General features: G+C 40.2%; 1 pseudogene; it reads right to left on the bottom strand.

The window, feature by feature from the left end:
- Window positions 1-15,769: 15,769 nt before the first annotated feature.
- LOC101597234 lies at window positions 15,770-19,822 on the bottom strand (annotated as a pseudogene).
- Between the last annotated feature and the right edge of the window lie 1,323 nt (window positions 19,823-21,145).

The following is a 21,145-nucleotide window of genomic DNA, read 5'->3' as shown; positions in this document are numbered from 1 at the left end:
TACTGACTTGAATCTCAGAGAATGAATAGTAAGTCATCAGAGAAAGCATCTTTCTCATGGTATTGTATTCTACCCCTTGAAAACATTCTGAGCAGATACAGCAACACTAGGGAAACTGAAGTGAAGAGTGGGAGGATCCAGTCACTTCTCTTCTGCATGACAAGATGTGTCACTTCTCCTTTGCTTCTTAAAGTAAGAAGAAAGCTGGTCAAATTAGAGCTTTCAGATTGTAAAAGGCACAGAATGTGTAGAAATATCCTGAGGCATCATCCCCCTGTTACCCCACAGGGACAGACTAAAGCTTACATGACCCCATAGTCAATACTATAACCTCACTGAAGAGGGTCCTCAGGGTAATGGGAGCAGGGGCAAGGGAATAAGAGATTATAACCACACACACACACACAGACACACACACAGCAAAATTAAAAATTATTATAGAATAAAAAGTGACAAAAATAGAGCTTTCAGGTGGGTTCTGAAGGTAATATCTTAAAAGTTGAGATGCTCTGGTCAAATATCTAGCATTGGGAACTGAACTATTGTTTATTCCAGTTAGTTCAAGTGTCATTGAATATTGTATGTATTTAAGGTTTGAGAAATTAAAAAGTGTTGTAAAGATTCACTGCATAAAAACATTGATGTAAATATCTTTGTAGGCTAATGGAAGGCTGACATCTTCATAAGGTGCATTCTAAATTACAAAGTGAGGCTATGTTTAAGAACTGCTCCCCAAGCCACTTTCTCAGGTCATGTTATTTACCTGTCTCATGAAGACTGTTTTTTCTGCTTTTATCTGTGGCTTCTGTGTTCATACCTAAGAAAACCCTGAGTTGTGATAAATTGCTAGAAGTTATGATATAATTTATAAAAATTACTGTAGTCATAATTATAGCTTATTGTAGCAAAGCAGTTACATACTAAGTATAGACCAAGGGAGAGACAGATGGTTAGAGAACCAGAGTTTAAAACATACAACTTCCATGTGTTCTCTCATAGTGGGGTCCATAGTCTAAACCCTGCCTAGAGTAATATGCAACAAATATTCCCAAATACATGCATATTGTTACATGTCTCTGTGTAACACAGCCATGGTGCTAGCAAGTGTGCTGAGACTCAGTCGCATAGACCTGTGGTTGGCTAACTTAGAGGCAGAGCTGACACTCTGCCTCCCAAAGCCGCCATTTGAATGATTAACAGGTCTATACAGAGCTATGCAAGAATCTGACCTAAGGTAAAGGAGACACATACAAAATGCAGGCAGAGAAGCTTCTGCTTATAACTTATAGTTTATGCTTTCATAACTACAGTCCATCTAGGGGAACAGCTGACACTATGTGACACAAAGCTTCTACCCTAAGTCACACAAAGATTCCACATAAATTAAGATACTCCACTTAGGAAGGACATTCCAAAGAGTGGAGAATGCCTTCCATGATGTAGGGTCAAAAGCAAGAACTGTCTTTTGGCAGGGTTAAATTCTTCATCACACAATACCAGAGTTAGCAGCTCCCTTTGGATGACTGTAAGTGGAAATAGCAGAAGATATCTTCATTCTTTATTGGATAGGAAGTATTTGTTATTTCATATTATGGAGATGTGAGTTTTTATGTTGTGTGGGTCATTAGATGCTCACTGGACTTGTGTGTTGTTTGAGGGTTGTTACGTATTCTCTGGACTTGTGTATTGTGTGGGTCATTAGATGTCTTTGGGTTTGTGTGTGGTGTGGGGTCACTAGATGCTCGATGGAATTGTGTGTTGTGTAGGATTAATAGACTGCTCCCTAGGCAGATAGTTCTTATGAAGCCTCTGGTAGGAGGCATTTATCATTTGGAAAATATTAGATTCCTTACCATCATGCATCACTAATATTCAGCAAATGTACATTTCTTCAAAGACCAAAAAAAGTCCTTACTGAAAGCATTATTAGAAGAAATTAATTCCGTGCTTGTTGCATTGTACTTGCTTGAGGACTTGAGAAAGCAGTAGCAATCCCACATTATCCTTAAGTATATTTCCACTTGTTTGAAAAAACACACCCATTGTTAGCGAGGAAATGACTGTGGAGCAGTGAGGGAACAAGTATAGATTTTGGAAACTTTGTGGATAAATTTTTTTTAAAAAAAGTGTTTTAAGGTAGCATAGGATGGCCTGGAATTTACAATGTAGTTCCAGCAGGCTGGCTTTGAACTCACAGTGAACTTCCTACTTCTACTTCCAAAGTTCTGGGATTAAAGGTGTGTGGCACTATGCCCGGCTGTGGGTAGAGTTTTGTAATTGAAGCTCATTGTCTCTTCTAGCTCCACAATGGCTGTCACCTCTCTCAGCTTTGTCCTGTCTCTCCTATTAGGGAGAAGATACCCACCATGACATTTTCTGCAGCATTCTCCATCTTGGTTGTCAGAGCTCCTTCCTTCCAGGTGCTCAGGCTAAAAACAATGTCAGCTTCTGTTTTAGTTCTTACTGTGCAATGGGTATTGTTTTAAACTACTATTTATTACTTCACAGTTTTGTTGGTCAGAGATCTGTGCCTGGCATATCTGGACTGTCTGCCAAGGATCTCACAGGCCAGAGATTAGGTGTCCATCAACTGAATTTTTGTCCAGAGCTAGAGATTTTCATGCAAGAACTTGTGACTTGTGGTTGCAGAAATGAAGTCCTCATTTTCTTTTTCTTTTCTTTTTTCTTTTTTTTTTGAGGTAGGGTCTCAGTTTAGCCCCGGCTGACCTGGAATTCACTATGGAGTCTCAGGGTAGCCTTGAACTCACGGCGATCCTCCTATCTCTGCCTCCCAAGTGCTGGGATTAAAGGCATGCACCACCATGCCCAGATTATCCTCATTTTCTTGCAGGACTATTTTTAACTCTTAGTGACTTTTCATGGGATTTATCATAACATGGCAATTTATATCTCTGAGCCAGGCCCATGGCCTCTCTAATCTACTACCTTCAAGAGGAAAGCATATTCAGAGGTTAGGAATCTGAGGGACTTTTGGAATTCTGCTTATCATCAAGTGGTTGTATTATTTGTACTACTTAGTAAAATTAACATGTAGTACTTTTGTAATCTTAAAAAATGGGGGTATAGAGACTTCCGGCCAAGATGGTGACTGCCTAGCTGCACTGCAAATACTGGGGAAAGAAAGGCAAGAAATTAAGGGTTATCAGGGTCTTGAAAGTGAGAGGGTACAGAGTGGGGAAAAACAGGGGATCGCGGATCCCCTCTCGGGTGTGTAGTCTACCCCCCCATACAGCCGCCGCACCCCGCGCCACAAGCAGCTGTGCTCCATTCACACGCCCGCTGGCCCGCTGCGCTGTGCTCTGATAACACACTCGTGGGGCCCTCCACTGCTGTGCTCTAAGAAACTATGGTTTCCAACCCAAACTACTCGACCCAGCAAAAGTCTCCCTCATAATAGATGGTGAAAGAAAAACTTTCCATGACAAAACTCAGCTTTACAATTATATGAACACAAAACCAAACCTACAGAAAGTATTCCAGGAAATTCTCCAAAGAGAAGAAACAACCAAACACAAATGTCTACAAAAAGCAGATCACAAAAACCAAACCCAGAGTAGACACAAAAAATTTCAAATTGCATGAAAACACCAACACACCTCTACCACCACAACATGGCAGGGATCAAATCAAATCTCACAGTCATCACCCTAAATATTGTTTTTTTAAAAAATATTATTTATTTATTTATTTGAGAGCGACAGACACAGAGAGAAAGACAGATAGAGGGAGAGGGAGAGAATGGGTGCGCCAGGGCTTCCAGCCTCTGCAAACGAACTCCAGACGCGTGTGCCCCCTATAAGTGCTTGCCTATGAAGCCTAAGGACCCCGGTTCGAGGCTCGGTTCCCCAGGTCCCACGTTAGCCAGATGCACAAGGGGGTGCACGCGTCTGGAGTTCGTTTGCAGAGGCTGGAAGCCCTGGCGCGCCCATTCTCTCTCTCTCCCTCTATCTGTCTTTCTCTCTGTGTCTGTCGCTCTCAAATAAATAAATAAATAATGAACAACAACAACAAAAAGACAGAAAGATCCCAAATAAATAGCCTAACCATCCACCTAACGGCACTGGGACAACAAGGAAAATCCAACCCAAAGAGCTCCAGAAGGAAAGAAATAATTAAAATCAGAGCAGAAATTAATGAATTGGAAACCAAGGAAACAATTACGGCAATTGACAAAACAAAGAACTGGTTCTTTGAAAAAATAAACAAGATTGACAAACCTCTGGCCAATTTCATCAAGCAAAAAAAGAAAAGGAGAGGCTCCAAATTAACAAAATTCAAAATGAAAAAGGAGAGATCACAACAGACATAAGTGAAATTGGGAGAATCATCAGGACTTACTTCAAAAACCTCTACTACACAAAACTGGAAAATGTGGAGGATATGGATAAATTCCTGGACAGATATCTTCTACCAAAGCTAAACTCAGAGCAGATTAATCACCTCAATGAACCCATCACACTCATGGAGATTCAAAAAGTAATAAAAAACCTCCCCAAAAAGAAGAGTCCAGGACCAGATGGAGTCCAAGCCAAATTTTATCAAACCTTCATGGAAGAACTCAAACCAAACTTCCTAAAACTGTGCCACACAACTGAAGAACAGGGAAAGCTACCCAACTCCTTCTATAAAGCTAGTATCACCCTAATCCCAAAACCAGGCAGAGATGCCACATGAAAAGAAAACTATCAGCCTATTTCCCTAATGAACATAGATGCAAAGATCCTCAACAAAATACCCGCAAACCGAATCCAACAACACATCAAAAGCATTATCCACCTTGACCAAGTGGGATTTATCCTAGGAACACAAGGGTGGTTCAACATACGGAAATCTGTCAATGTAATACACCACATAAACAAGCTTAAACATAAAAACCACATTTCGATAGATGCAGAAAAGGCCTTTGACAAGATACAAAATCACTTCATGATCAAAACATTGGAAAGAATCGGCATGGCCGGTTCACAACTTAACATAATAAAGGCAATATACATAGCTCCAAAGGCCCAAATAATACTTAATGTAGAGAGACTGGAGGAATTCCCATTAAGATCAGGAACAAGACAGGGATGTCCTTTCTCACCTCTGACTTTTAATATAGTTCTGGAAGTCCTAGCTCAAGCGATAAGACAAGAGAAGGAAATAAAAGGGATAAAATTTGGAAAGGAAGAAGTTAAGTTAGCTCTATTCGCTGATGACATGATTATATATGTAAGAGACCCCAGAGATTCCATCCCAAAACTCCTGAAGGTGATTAACTCCTTTAGTAAAGTAGCAGGATACAAAAATCAATGCACAAAAATTGGTAGCATTTCTGTATGCAAATGACAAAGATACAGAAAAAGAAATAAGGGACATAGTCCCGTTTTCAATAGCAAAAATATATATATATATATATATATATATATATATATATATATATATATATATATATATATATATATAAAATACCTTGGAATAACATTAACCAAGGAAGTAAAAGATCTATAAGAGAAAAATATAAAAACTCTCCAAAAAGAAATTGAGGAGGACTTGAGAAGATGGAAAGACCTCCCATGCTCCTGGATAGGCAGAATTAACATTGTGAAGATGACAATCCCATCAAAGGCAATATATAGATTTAACGCAATTACAATTAAAATCCCTACAGTGTTCTTCACAGAGATAGAAAAAATGATCTCAAATTTCATATGGAAAGGCAGAAGGCCTCGTATATCCAAACATATCCTCAGCAAAAGAAATAGCTCTGGTGGTATCACCATACCTGATCTAAAGCTATACTACAAAGGCATAGTAATAAAAACAGCATGGTACTGGCATAAAAACAGGAGTATAGACCAATCGAATAGTCTTGAGGACCCAGATTTTGGGTCAAGCAATTATAGCTACTTGATATTTGACAAAGGCCTAAACAATATAGGATGGAAAAAAGGTAGCATCTTCAACCAATGGTGCTGGACAAACTGGATAACCGCATGCAGTAAACTAAAATATGATCCACACATTTCACCATGCACTACACTCAAATCCAAATGGATCAAAGACCTCAACATAAGACCAGAAACTCGAATACTACTGGAAGAAAATTTAGGAAGTACTTTCCATGATATAGGAATGGAAAAAGACTTCCTGAACAAAACCCCAGTGGCTCACGTTCTTAAACAGTCACTCAACCAATGGGATCATATGAAGCCGAAGAGTTTCTTTACAGACAAGCATATAATAACCAAAGCCAATAGAATACCCACAGAATGGGAGAAAATATTTGCGGGTTATCCAACTGATAGAGGCCTAATCTCTAGAATCTACAAAGAACTCAAAATTCTAAACAATAAGAAGACAAACACCTCACTCACAAAATGCGGCACAGAGTTGAACAGGCAGTTCACAGAGGAAGAAATACAAATGGCAAACACACACTTAAGAAAATGTTCATCATCCCTAATCATCAGAGAAATGCAAATTAAAACAAATATGAGATTCCACCTTACCCCAATAAGGATAGTGAACATCAAAATATCGAATGAAAATAAATGCTGGTGAGGATGTGGAGAAGCAGGAAAACTCATTCACTGTTGGTGGGAATGTAGGATGGTACAACCACTTTGGAAAGCAATATGGAGACTCCTGAAAAAGCTGACTATAGAGATACCAACAGACCCAGTTACACCCTTACTGGGCATCTACCCTAAAACCTTCAAACCAAAAGCCAGAGAGATTTGCTCAACCATGTATATAGAGGCTCAATTCCTAATAGCTAGGAGCTGGAATCCACCCAGATGTCCTTAAGTAGAAGAATGGATAACTAAGATGTGGTATATCTACACAATGGAATTCTATACAGCAGTAAGAAAAAAAATGACACAAAGAAATTTGAGGAAAAATGGTTGAACCTGGAACAGATCATTCTCAGTGAACTTACCCAATCACAGAAAAAAAATCGACACATAGTCTCACTCATCTACAATATCTAACCTGAATCTACCCAAGGTACCTTACATACCCAGCAAGCACCTCATGGACTAGACACTAGATGAATGGGGAGGGAGGGGAGGGCATCAAAGGGGTGGGAAACACTAATCTGGACCCAAACGGCAATGGTACCATAAAATTCTACTTCCTAAAAGGCAGACCAAATGGCTAAACCTTCACTAGACCCTTACAGGAAACACCTGAACCACAAGACACTGGAGGGTAGGATCAAGACTAACCTAAATGTTCTACATCTTCCCTCCCTTCCTCTCCCCCCACTCCTCTCTAACTCTTGTATATTAGTTATGTTTTTCCTCATTTTCTTAGTGGGCACTGACCTGTAACCCCCACTTCCAGCATGGGGCTATCATCCACAGTGAGCTTTTGATCAGAGAAACCTAAAAGGTTTCCCAAAACAATGACAGACTTTTGTCAGAGTACTTGATGACCCACCGAAGGTCAGTGGTAAGACCCTATTGCTGAAGACTCCATACACAGCTGACGCGTAAAATTGAATGGCATGGCTGGAAGCCAGGAGAGAGTCAGTCCCCAGACTGTCCGTGTGTCTAGTGCCAGAAGGTGCTACATGGGTTACTGGGGGAAATGACCAATATCTGTCTAAGCAACTCATGGTCTAACCTGATTAGCAACAAATAACCTGTTGTGATGCCCACACAAGTGCAATAGTGGCACACAGTCATGGTGGGGAACCAACTGCTCTTGATTTGGCTAACTGATCCTCTCAGTGGTACGAGACCCATAGCTGGAGCTGGGAAACAAGTCAGAACCATATCTCAACATAAGCCCACTCTCCAATATCAAGCTACCATTAATCATGGGGTACAAGAGGGCCTACAACTATTAAATTCTCTATTAAAAAAGTAAGTGTTATCTCAATTTTCCGGGTGCTAACTTACTCTCCGTTGGAGAATCTGCTTCTCTTTTTCAGATATATGCAGATCCTAAGGAGAGAGCTGCCCCAACATACCTCAAAAGGGGCCCGACTGAAACTAAAGAAAATTGGCAAAACAAGCAAGGTTGCTGTTTTCTTGATGAACCAGATACCAGCACAAAGGGGAAGGAGACCAACACAGAGAAAAATCAACTCCTATCAAATCAGAGAGCCAGAGCCTCAGAGGCCCCCAACACCTCAGCACTGAAGCAGACTAAAAATGAACCCAACATGGTTCAGGGAAATTTTGCGGAAGAGGGGGGTGGAAAGAATGTCAGAGTCACATGTTGGGTCATGATTTGCAGAGACATTTATCGTGCCAATAACTGTGGGCTAACTCCACAATGCACGACCCATTTACATCAACAAGGACGGTCCATTGGGAGGGGGTAGATCATGGATGAACCTAAACAATGGTACCAAACTGCCTGTATTTGTTGAAAAGAAAACCAATAAATTAAATTAACAAAAAAAAGAAGCGAAAATGAGGGGGCGAAGCTTTAATGTCCCACCAATTTTAAAAATGTAGTTAATTAAAATATTCTTGCTTTAAAAAAATGGGGGTATAAAATTAGCAAAACAGAGACTAAATATTCAAATAAGTGGAATAAGACAACGAAAAATTTGAAGTTCAACATGCTAAAAACGTTAAATCAAAAGAAGTGTAATAACATGGTTAAAATGAAAAAATTGTGGTTAAAATAAATTCAAATCTGTAAATAATGCAGTAATATGATTGTACCTTGTGGTGGCTTGATTCAAGTGTCCCCATATACTTAGATGTTCTGAATGCTAGGTTTCCAGCTGATGGAGATTTTGTAATTAACACCTCCCAGAGGAGGTGTATTGTTGGGGTTGTGCTTATTGGTGTTATAGCCAGTTTCCCCATACCAATGTTTGGCACACTTTCCTGTTGCTATTGTCCGCTTTATGTTGGCCAGGGGTTGATGTCCCCACTCTGCTCATGCCATCATTTTCCCCTGCCATCATGGAGCTTCCCCTTAAGCCTATAAGCCACAATAAACCTCTTCCCCCTCCCCCTACAAGCTGCTGTTGGTTGGGTGATTTCACCAGCAATGCAGACCTGACTGCCCAGTAAAGTGGTACCAATGAGTGGGATTGCTGCAAGACAACTGACTGTGTGGCTTTGGCCTTTTGGAGCTGATTTTCAAGAGGAATGTGGAAATATTTGAAGCCTTGGCCTAAGAGATGCCTTGCAGTACTCTAAGTATAGCTTGATGGACTATTCTGGTCCGAGTTGAAAGACCTGAATGCAATAAGAACTATGGACTGTGAGGTTTTGCTTATGAGTGTGAGAAAGAGATTTGCTTGGACTGGGCTAGAAGCAGTTTGTGTGAAAAGCTTGCTGTTATGCTCGTGTCTGGAGAAGTTGTTCAGAGTTGCTTTGCATAGAAATGAGAGAGGGATATAGCACACACCCACCCTCCCACCCCAAAATTCTTTGGGAACTGCTGGCCATTCAGCTGCAATTGAGAGATTAAAACCTTTGAGATTGGGCCAGCTGACTTTCACTGGGGCAATGAGAAGAATGTAGACTCTTTTGAAGGGGCCTGAGTGCTTAAGGAGTGTCCTGTTCTTCAAAGTCAGCCTTATTCCCTCCCTCTAGGATTAACAAATTTGCATCCTACCTGGTATTGTGGAGTATAATAAATGCAGAAACGAGAGGGTCACTGAGTTTGCACCATGGTCTCATGTTTTGAAAATGGCCATGGGGAGTATGAAGCAGGTTTGCTGGTTGCTTACATGAAGACCCCATGGAGCCATGAGGATCAACTGTGGATTTCAGTGGAGACCTACTAGAGATGCCAGGACCATGAGATAGCTTCCAAGGAGAGCTGCTGGCCCTCAGTGAAGTTTTTTAGGACTGTGAGTAGCCTAGCTGGAGGGGCAGAATTGGAACTCCAGGGATTTGTTGCTGATTAGAATTATCAGATTTGGAGATTTATCACTGGCAAGAGTTGTTGGACTTGAAGCTACAGAGTTTGATGTTTGCCCTGGTTGTTTTAAATCTTGTATTGGTTGAGTATTTCTTTGCTATGCCCAATGACATCTTTTGCAGTGTGAATGTTTATTCTGTGCTATTATGGGTTTTGGGGGGATTATTATTATTGTTATTTTTGGTATTATGGCTCAGCTAAAAGACCTTGGACTATGGGGATGTATGAACGTCATTGGAATTGATAAAAACTATGGGGACCTTTAAAATTGGACTGAATTCATTGTATTTTATATTGTGTATGGATATTAGTTTATGGGGGTCAGGGGCTGAATGTGGTGGTTTGATTTAGGTGTCCCCCATAAACTTAGGTGTTCTGAATGCTAGGTTCCCAACTGATGGAGATTTGGAGATTTGGAAATTAACACCTCCTAGAGGGAGTGTATTGTTGGGGGCGGTCTTATGGGTGTTATGAACACTTTCCCCTTATCAGTGTTTGGCACATTATCATGTTGGTATTGTCCACCTGATGTTGGCCAGGGGGTGATGTCCACTCTCTGTCATGCCTTTGCCTTCCCTGCCATTGTGGAGCTTCCCTTTGAGGCTCTAAGCCGAAATAAACCTCTGTTGTCCCACAAGCTGCTCTTGGTTGGGTGAGTTCTACTAGCAATGTGAATCTGACTGCAACACACCTTTAAGCCCAGCACTTGGGAGGCAGAGGTAGTAAGATCACTGTGAGTTCAAGGTCACACTGAGACTACATAGCGAATTCCAGGTTAGCCTGGGCTAGAGTGAAACTCTCCTTAAAAAAAGAGAAAAGAAGGTATTTTATTAAAAAAAAAAAATTAAGAGAGCCAGGCCAGGTGGCACACACCTTTAATCCCAGCAACTGGGAGGCAGAGGTTGGAGGATCGCTGAGAGTTGGAGGCCAGCTTGAGACCACATAGTGAATTGCAGGTCAGCCTTGGCTAGAGTGAGACCCTACCTCTGAAAACGAAACAAAAAAAAAAAAAAAAGAACAAAAGGTTGGAATTGAAGACATTAAGTGATTGCTTTTTGCCCATTTACTAGATAAACTAGACATATCTGCATTGTCTACGTAGCATGAGATTTTCATTATTTCTACCTAAAGATGTCTCTTTTTGTTAATGACAAATGTGCTTTTCTTTAAAAAAAAAAAAAGCCTGGTTTTCTCAATACATCTTTAAAGATTTTTAAATTGTCGCATATCTGGTCAAGTTGATGTTTTTAAGAACTTCATTTTTAATTTGTAATAAAAAGTTTATTTCAAAACTCTCCACAAACTACAAACACCTGTTAATAAAGGTCTTAAATAATGAAAAAAAAATCAATGATGCAGAGGCATATACAAAAGGATATAGAATGTTCTCAAGCACAGCAATTTCTGTCCCATGGATTTAGGGCATATCAGCCTCCCTAGCATGAGGATATGGTCACCAACTGCTATAGTTTAGATCTGGAATGTCCACAAGAGCCCATGTATTAAAGGTTTGGTCCCTAGATTAGCATTATTAGTATCTGGTGGAATCCTTAGGAGGTGGGTGCAAGTGGGAAGAAATCTCAGGTCATGTGGGATTTCTTTCTCTCTTCCTCTCAGCTTTGGATGGAAAGTAGCAAAGTTCTGGAAGAGCAAGTAGAATTAGAAATAATATTGTGACTATTTTTGGTGGTCTCAATCTGCTATAGTTTCTTCTGAACTATCTAAAGCCACTGATGTTTTTCACCCCAGAGCCAAGGGAAGCAGGGATTTCTGTGCACTATATATTGTGAGAAAACAGCTTACATTGCATATACTGATGGCACAAGAATCCAACCCCTTGGATTCCAGACTTTCACTGCCTTTAGCAGCTAACAGGCTGAAGTATAGAATATGAACTGACATGTAAGAGCAAAGCTTACCCTTTGTAGCCACTGCTCAAGAAGATGAGTGGTCAGCAAGCAAGTGTCATTTAGAACTGTCCTCTGCTGGTCATGGCAACAAAAATTGCTTGAAATTTATTTGTGTTTTGTTATGAAAAATGAATTAAAGGCCCCTCTCATCCATTTCTACAGAAGTTACTTATCCTCACCTAAATTCCTATAAGTGCGATTCTGACCAGTTTCTCCTGTTTGCTTCAGGCTCTTCCTGAAGAAAGTGTTTTGATGGGCAGACCATTGCTGGAATTTGCCATTCTAGCCAAATGGCATGAACTTGTTTCTTCTTGCAATGATGATGGGTAACTGGATTTCTACCTTATATATTCATAGAACTGCTCAAAGATTACAGTTGAGGTCTTTGAGTTGTTGCCAATAAATGGCACCCTTCTTCCCAAGGAGGCTTCTGAGTAATTTGAAGAATAAAAGTAGAAGAGGATAAAATGAAGATAAGCATGTCATTCTTCATAAGGAAGCAACTATGGAGATAGTCACTGGGATCCAGAATTAGGCTCATTTCTGATCTGGGGGATAAGAGGACAGGACTAGGACCTTGGTCAGAAAGCAGAGGGGAGAATTGCTCTCCTGGCACACTTTCCTCGAGAAAGGTGAGTGGAGACGAGCATGTACAATCAATCTATTTTCTAATTACCATACCTCTAAACTTGCCAGTTAGATCCTGTTCATTATATATAATTAGAACAAGTGAGGTAAGGGGGAGAGTTAATCTAGTTGAATTCTTTTTCAATAAATCAAAACAATAAAACTTCAGAGTTGGGAAAGAAGCATTTCCTTCTATCAGTTACTAAGAGGAAGAATCAGGAAAGTCCCATGTAACCAAATCCACCTCTAAGAGAAAAAACAGGAGAAACCATAAGCACTTTGACTCCCCCTGCCTGCTTGCCCCTATCTATTTGCAGACACTGATACATGCCACGAGGTCATGAGAGTAAACCTTAGTGTTGCAAGTACAATGTGCTCTTCTCAACACCTGAAGACAGCCTCCAGTCTAGGACTTTCATTATTTTCTTATATTGTAAATGCTTTGAAATGCTCAGTGATGAAAAGGAGGCTTTCTCCTGACTACACTCAGCACAGCACTGAAAGCTGTGGGGTGTGGCAATCTCTATAGCCAATTGACTCATTGAAAAGGTTGACATAAATTTTCAAAAATACTCATTAGGGAGTTAATATTCTATTTGTAGCTGAATTGTGACAAATAAATCATTTGCTAAACTTCATAAGGCTAAACTTAATAGGGTGAAAACATGGGAAATGCACAGGAAAACTACCAATCCTAACCCCCTCCAAATCAATACTTTTCTTCTAAACATTAAAATGAACATTGGAAAACTGAGGTGTAATAAATTCTTCCAGAGATGACTTTGTCAGCCTGACAAAGAGATAACGTGAGGTTTGTTATGCTAAGTGCAATTGGACAAACTTGTTGCTGGCCAAGGACCCAGCCAGAACTTTTTATGTGCATGAATATTCAGTGATTCATTCACCAAATGATACACCAAAATCTGTCCAGCCATGTAGTGTTCTAAATTTAATTCTGAAGAGCAAAGAAAAGATCATGGATTTTAAAGAGGATAACAGGAAAGAAATCATGAGATGAGTTGTTTTCATGGCTCCACATAAGCCTGAGTTTTCAAGAACAAACTTCTGACTTTAATGCTTTCTGATGTCAAAGAGTGTTAGCAACATAGTCATGAAATCCATGAAATTATTTTACTCATGAACTATTGTAACAAATAAAAAGAGACCTTGACAGAACCAGACTCAATTCAGAACACAACAAGAAAACCTGGGGGTTTGTAGCTAAGGAGTGAGGCAGGGTCTGTCTGTGATGAAAAGTTCCTGAGAAAAGGAGACGCTCTGGTTAGAAAAGGCAGCAGTGACTGAATATGCCCAAGGGATATGTTGGACATGTTCAACTTTATAATTGAGGTTGAGGAACTGAATCAGATACCAGTTATCAGACATCCAGTGTGAAGTTATTGCTAAACTGACTTATCAGGACTCTTGGAAATAACAACTTACAAAGATGGCCACTCAAGGCTGAGACCTGCATGGCTAGGTGAAACCTTATGTGAGTCAGATCAAGAAGAGACCTTTGCAGTGATTCTAACCAATATTTCAGACAGAAAAACAATGCGGCAAAAGATTCAAGAGGCAAGGACATCTCTATTTTCTTTTTTTTGTATTCTGGGCACAACTGTGGCACAACAGAAGTACATAAAGATCTTTCCCCATCCATTTTCTTAATACAAAATATTTCATTGACAAATACTGAATCTATGCAAACTATACAATATGGTTATTTGATATGTATTCGTTGTATGATTATCACAATCAAATTAACACACTCATCACCACCAATGGTATGTCTTAAAACCTCAAACCTTGTTTACATTATAATTGAAAGTTGGTACATGTAGACCAACACCTCATTTCCTCTATATCCTAAGTCCCTACAACCACCACTTTACTCTCTCCTATAAAATTGAATAAATTTTAGGTTCCACATATAAGTTAGATCACGTGATATTCATTTTTCTGTCTGGCTTATTTTGCCTAACAACGTTATTTAAAGCCCTACATGATCTGGCCTCTGCCACTTCCTCCCTTCAGTCCTCTTCATCTTTCTGCTGCCACTTGTAATTAACTCCATATGTCACATCAAATTCCATCTCCTGGCCTTAGTATTTTTCAGCAGTACCCAGGTGGCTCAATCTTTTAATCCATTTACACATCTGTTTACCAACGAGGAATCCCTGAAAAATCTGCCTAGAATACTAGCACTGTCCCATCCATCAAACTCTCTGTCCTCTATCTGGCTTCATTCTGAGTGCTTCTTAGCCTCACCAATATTATATAACATGGCTTGTTTATGGTCAAAATCCCACCCTGCGATGTGAGCCTCATAGGAAATAGACTCTGGTTTACTCACTGAAGAGTTCTTGACAACTGAAGAAATATTAGGTGAATATTAAGTTTCTTGTGTTTCTATATTTTGGGGCACTCTGCATGGCATGCAATCAGATTATATTTTTCCATCTAACTGAAGACTCTCTGCTATTGACAATCTGGGTGTTGTAGTCAGGTTCACATGGCTGGTAAAAATCACCCAACCAAAGAGGGTTATTTTGGCTTATAGACACAAGGAGAAGCTCCATGATGGCAATGGTAAATGGCATGAGCAGATGGTGGACATCACCCCCAGCTAACATAAGGTGGAAAATAGCAATAGCTATAACATCCATAAGCCTGGAGGTATCAATTCCCAAATCTACATCAGCTGGGAACCTACCATTCAGAACACCCAAGTTTATAGGGGACATCTGAATCAAACCACCACACTCTGCCCCAGGCCTCTATAAACTGATATACATACATGATGTAAAATACAATGCATTCAGTCCAACTTCAAAAGTCCCCATAGTTTTTATCAAACCCAGTGATGTCTAACATCCCCATGTCTTTTAATTGAGCCATAATACCAAAAAAAAAATCCCCCCCAAACCCATAATGGCACAGAATAAACATTCATACTGCAAAAGATGGCATTGGGCATAGCAAAGACATATTCAACAAACACAAGATTTAAACAGGAGAAACATCAAACTCTGGAACTCCAAGTCCAACGACTCTAGTCAGTGACAAGTCTCAGCAAGCCTCTGGGGTTCCAATTCGTCCCTCAAGCTAGGCTACTCACAGTCCTGGAAAACCTCATCAGGCCCACAGCTCCTTACCAGCCATATCATGGCCCCAGCATCTCCACTCGGTCTCCAATGCAACCCACAGTGCACAAGGAGCGAGCCACTACACCAGATTTCTTTTGTTCATTTCTTATTGCTGCAATTTCATATTCATTTTTTCTTGTTGCATGACTAAACAGGATGATGGTAAAGATGGTAAGCCAGCATTTACTCAGCCCCGCACTGCTCAGCCTGGGGAGCTGACGAATTTTCAGTGGTGGATCGGCTGCTTTTGTCGTCCTGTGGCTTAGGGTTCTCTGGGTGTCTGCGTTGGTAGTTGAAGTTGCAGCGGTACCCACTGTTGAGGTGGCTGCTGATCTTGGGCGTCATCTTGATTTTCCTTGTCTTCTTCATTGCATCCTCTCTTGGCTGTCTTTGGTCCTGGTCCGTAACTCCCATACATATTCTGTCTCACTGGTCTGCCTTGCTTTCTTGCACCCTGGTTGTCAGCACCCTCCATTACTTCTCCCTGTGCAGGAGGGTTGGAATACTGTGGCCCACGCTCTAGGGCCTCCTCATATAGTCCGGTGGTTGCTTGCAGCAGGGTCGGCATTGTTGGGCCTGGCCTTCAGGAGCGCTCTCCGATCCTTCATTCTTTCCCCCACTCTCACTATTCTGGTAATTCTGCTGGTAGCTAAGTGGAGGACCCCTATGACGTGGATAGCGTCTATAACGGTTATGATCTGCTGCAACTTTACTGCCGTGACCTGGACCTCCACCAGGGCCTGCTGCATTTGCTGCTCCACACCCTTTTCTCCTTCAACAACATCAAACTCCACAGTCTCTCCATCTCCTACACTGCGAAGGTGCTTCCTGGGGTTATTCTTCTTTATGGAGGTCTGGTGTACAAATACATTTTCATTGGTGTCATTCCTGTTGATGAAACCACATCCATTCCTTACATTGAACCATTTTACTGTTCCCAAAGCCTTCCTTGCGATGACCTTCTTGTCCCTGCCAGCAGGTGCCCAGGTGTGAGGCCGCCAGGCCGCCAGGGCCGCGGCTCTCTGCACCTCTGCCCATGGTGCCCGGCTTGGTGCCGGGGACTCTGAGGGCAGCTGCTGGGTCAGGGCTGCAGTGATGGGGTGGTGGTGACTGGGTGGCTGCGGCGCCCCGTCCCCCCTCCCCCCCCACTGGTGTGATGGTAACTAGGCTGTGGCGGCTGTTGGGCTGCTCAAGGCTTTCTGGGGGTCGGGGTCCGCTCTCTGCTTCTGCTAACTCTTCCCTTGACTATTGATATTTGTGATTTAAAATTAACTTTGGGCTGGAGAAATGGATCAGCAGTTAAGGTGCTTGCTTGAGAAGTTTAAACACCGCAGGTTTGTTTCCCCAGAACACATTTAAAGCCAGTTGCACAAAGTGGAGCATGTGCCCATTCTCTCTGTTTCCCCTTTCTATACATCACCCTATCTGATTGAAAATAAATGAAAATATTAAAAAGATTAATATAAAATGAATTTTGACTTGTGTTTTGTAATAAATAGGCAATAATAATGAACGGATTTTCTGGGTTCTCGAGTTACTCTAGCAAACTATAAATGGTGAACATAGCTTGTGCGAACCACTGATTTATAGCAACAAAATCAGATGGAACCTGGTATAACTTTGCAACCCACTACTTATAACTTCTTGTGAAGTGAGGGAAAAGGGAAGTTCTCTGAGTCTGAGCTTGTGAGACCTAGCCTATGGGTCTACCTTAATTCTGCTTTGTGTCGAATAGACTTAAATAGTAGAATACCCAGCTGGTTCAAGAGAATTGGTTAATGTGGGAAAAATAACATACACATTTGATAGAGTGCTGAGGTCAATTCAAAGAAAGGCAGTTGATTTTCACCATTTATTTGGTGTCTGAGGTGAAGTATTGTAAGTGTGACTATAGATGGAAAAAGAGGAGTTTTTTTTTTTTTCTTCTGTATATAGACTGAGGCCACATGGAGAGATCATACATAAGTAGTGCAGCTGCCACTAGGTGAAGTTTGACCTGACTGACTAAGCCATCCTCAGACAGACAAGCGAGCAGCCCTCTGATTCCAGGCTCTGCTTTTGAATAACTCCACACGAAATGCAGAGAAGCAGAGGGGAGCTAAGCTGATTCATTCCTGAAAATAGAAGATTTAGAAAACTAAGAGTAGTTATCATTTTACTCTGCTGAGTTGTAAGGTAATTTATCATGCTGCCACCACAGCTAGAACAACCTGCTGAATTCAACCGTACTTTCTGCTGTTCTGCTAAAGCCTTGAGAAATGAGTTACATGGAAGAATCTAGATTTATTCCTAAAACCAGTTCTAGAGGGAAGAGATATTGATCAGTAAATGAAATATTACATCAATAAATGTTACAAATAGCATGAAAATTATAAGTGAAATGTCTAATAAACAGCATTATATGCTGAAAATAAGGCGCTAATCAAAGAGAGGTTCTACAGATATGGGAAAAGATCTCATGTTTATGCATTAGCATTATGATGGTAATAAGCTAATCTATAGATTCAGTAAAATTCTTTTCATAACTTCAGCAAATCAGCTTTGTAAAACTTTAGACACTCATTCTGAAATTCATATTGAATTGTAAGGAACTCAGAATAGCTACAGCAGTTTTGAAAAAGAGCAAAATAGGAGAGAATCTTCAGTTCAATAGCACAGAATTTGTACTAGCAAAAGGACAGATAGATCAATGGAACAGAGTTAATAGATATAAAAGAACCGTATACATGTATGGTTATGCAATTTTTAGCAAGTGTGCAAGACCATTTAATGGGAAGGAATAGTGTTTCCAATAAATGGTTCAGGACAACTGAATAGCCCCATAGGAATAAAAACATTGTTCCTTTATCTCATACTATATGTAAAAGTTAACTCCTTTGGACCTAAATGTAGGTACCAAAACTACTCAACTCTAGATGAAAAATCTTTATAACTTGCTAAGTCAAGTGAAGAATGACAGGTATGACAGCAAAAAAAAAAAAAAAAAAAAAAAGAAAGAAAAGTAACAGCAGAAAGAAACAGACTCATCCGATCTCATTAGAAAATGTTGTGCTTCAAAGGATAGCAGTGAGAAAGTAAAAAGCAGGCTGTGGAAATAGCTCAGGGGATATAGGTGCTTGCTTGCAAAGTCTATTGGCCTGGGTTCAATTCCCTAGTTCCAACATAAAGCCAGTTGCACAAAGTAGCTCATGTGTCTGGAGTTCATTTCCATTGGCAGAAGGCCATTGGCACACCATAAATCAAAAATAAAAATATTTACAAAAAGAAACTAAAAAATTGTAACTGTGGAATGGGAGAAAACATTTCATATACGTATTTGATAAGGGGACTTTTATCTGGAATGCATACAGATTTTTAATAGCAATAATGAAAAGGTAACTTGGTTTTAAAACCTTCAGAGGTTCTGCAGAAATGTTTCTCCAAAGGAAACATACAAAAGTGAAAAGATGCCTCTGCATCATTAGTTGCCTGAAAATGAAAGCACGTTTCATGATAAGCCATTACTGCTCATCCATTAGGATGGCTAGCATTCAGAGTAAGATCATGACAAGTGTTGTTGATGATGTTGATGGACAGCTGCAATTTTAATGTGTCCCCTCCAATATTCAGGTATTTACACAATCACCAACATGATATTAAGAGGTGGAACCTTAGTAAGGTAATTAGGTCAAAAGGGCTCATCCCTTATGAATGAGAGCAAAGCTCTTATGAAAGAGGCTTCATGTAGCATTTGGGTCACTTGCCTTTCTATCTGCCACCATGTGAAGACACAGCATTCCTCTTCTCCAGAAAGTGCCACAGTGGGATGCCTTCTTGGAAGCAGAGTAACCCTGACAAGATGACAAAACCCATTAGTGCCTTTATCTTGACCTTCTAAGCCTCAGAACCATGAAGAAATAAATTTACATTATTTACAAGTTTCCCAGCCTTGGGTTATTTTGTTACTGTAGTACAAATCAGCTAAGATAGACATGTGGAATTCTACAATGTAGTAGGAATATACCATTGTGCAGCCACTTTGTGAAAACAACAGGACACTTCCCTAGATGGTTACCCTGAGTTACTATATGATTGACCATTCTACTTCTCAATACATACCAAAGAAATTTGAAAACATGTTTACAACAAACACACATGTGGTTCATAGGAATTTTGTTTGTTTACTTGTTAACTTAGACATGGTCTCACCATGTAGCTTAGCTGCCCTTGAACATACAATCCTCTTACCTCAGCCATCCGAGTGTTTGGATTATATGTGTGTGCAACCATACTTAGCCAGCAGAGTCTGTAGTAGTTTGAATGAAAATTAGCCCTTATAGGCCCATACATTTAATACTTGGTTCTCAGGTGATGATGCTGTTTTGGGAAAGTTAAGGAACTTTTAGGAGATAAAGCCTTGCTAATGAAAGTGTGTCACAGGCGGCAGACTGGAAGGTTTTGTAGTCCAGCCCCACTTGTTCCTCTCTGCTTCCTGCCTGATGGTGTGATGATAGGGCTCAGACCTCCTATTCTGGCCTGCCATGCTTTCCCCACCATGGAAGGCTCTATCCTCTGGAATCTGAAATCTTCTGGAACTGTAGGCAAAAATAAAGTCTGTTCTTCCCTGAGCTGCTTGTGGTAAGACTTGTGTTGACAGCAATGAGAAAGTATGGAATGCCTAGTCATAGCAACTAGTTCTTTCAATAATAATTCATTTTAAAAATTATTTTATTTTTTTGGTTGAGAGCAGAGAAAGATGGAGAGCAAACATGAGAGAGAGACAGAGAGAGAAAGAAAGAGAGGGAGGATGGGAGCCAGGGCCTCTTGCCACTACAGAAAAAACTTCAGATGCATGTGCCACTTTGTGCATCTGGATTTACTTGGGTACTGGGGAATCAAACCCAAGCCATTAGGCTTTACAAGAAAGTGCTTTATCTGCTGAGCCATCTCTCAGCTCTAATTCGTCTTAATAACTCATTAAATCCATTTTGGCTCCAAATAGCAATGGTTCTGTTACTTTGTACTTTTACCAACATGTCTATTGTCAGATAGAGAAATCCACATTGATGGTGGTAATGCAATGAGATCTCTTTTATATGTCTCTAAGTATTAAGGCTGATTATCTTTTCCTATTTATTAGCTTTATTGGTTTGGCTATTCTTTAAAGTTGCTCTTTGTATATTTTAATTCATATTTTTTTGAATTTTGTTTTCTAAGTAGTTTGTTGGTATATTTGGAGCTCTTATTCTGGGCACTCAGGATACTCATCACTTCCTTGTAGTTTTTTAGGAGGTTTGTTAACTACTATTTTACAGATGCTTCAAGCACACCTTCAGGACTGGAGCTTTTACATAAATGTGTTAAATTTAAATCTGCAAAACTTCTTATAGATAATAGCTTTAGACTAATAATATCACATGCTTTGCATAACGTAGGTAAAATTATTTTATAGCTCTTGCCTTATATATTTATTTTTTAAATATTTAATTTTTATTAACTTATATGACAGAGAAAGAGGGACGGGGAGAGAGAGAAAAAAAAAGAGAGGGAGAGGAAATGGGCTCACCAGGGCTTTCAGTC

The sequence above is a fragment of the Jaculus jaculus genome, chromosome 9, assembly GCF_020740685.1.
Source record: "Jaculus jaculus isolate mJacJac1 chromosome 9, mJacJac1.mat.Y.cur, whole genome shotgun sequence".
Classification (NCBI taxonomy): domain Eukaryota; kingdom Metazoa; phylum Chordata; class Mammalia; order Rodentia; family Dipodidae; genus Jaculus; species Jaculus jaculus.
This window is presented reverse-complemented; position numbering and strand designations above follow the sequence as displayed.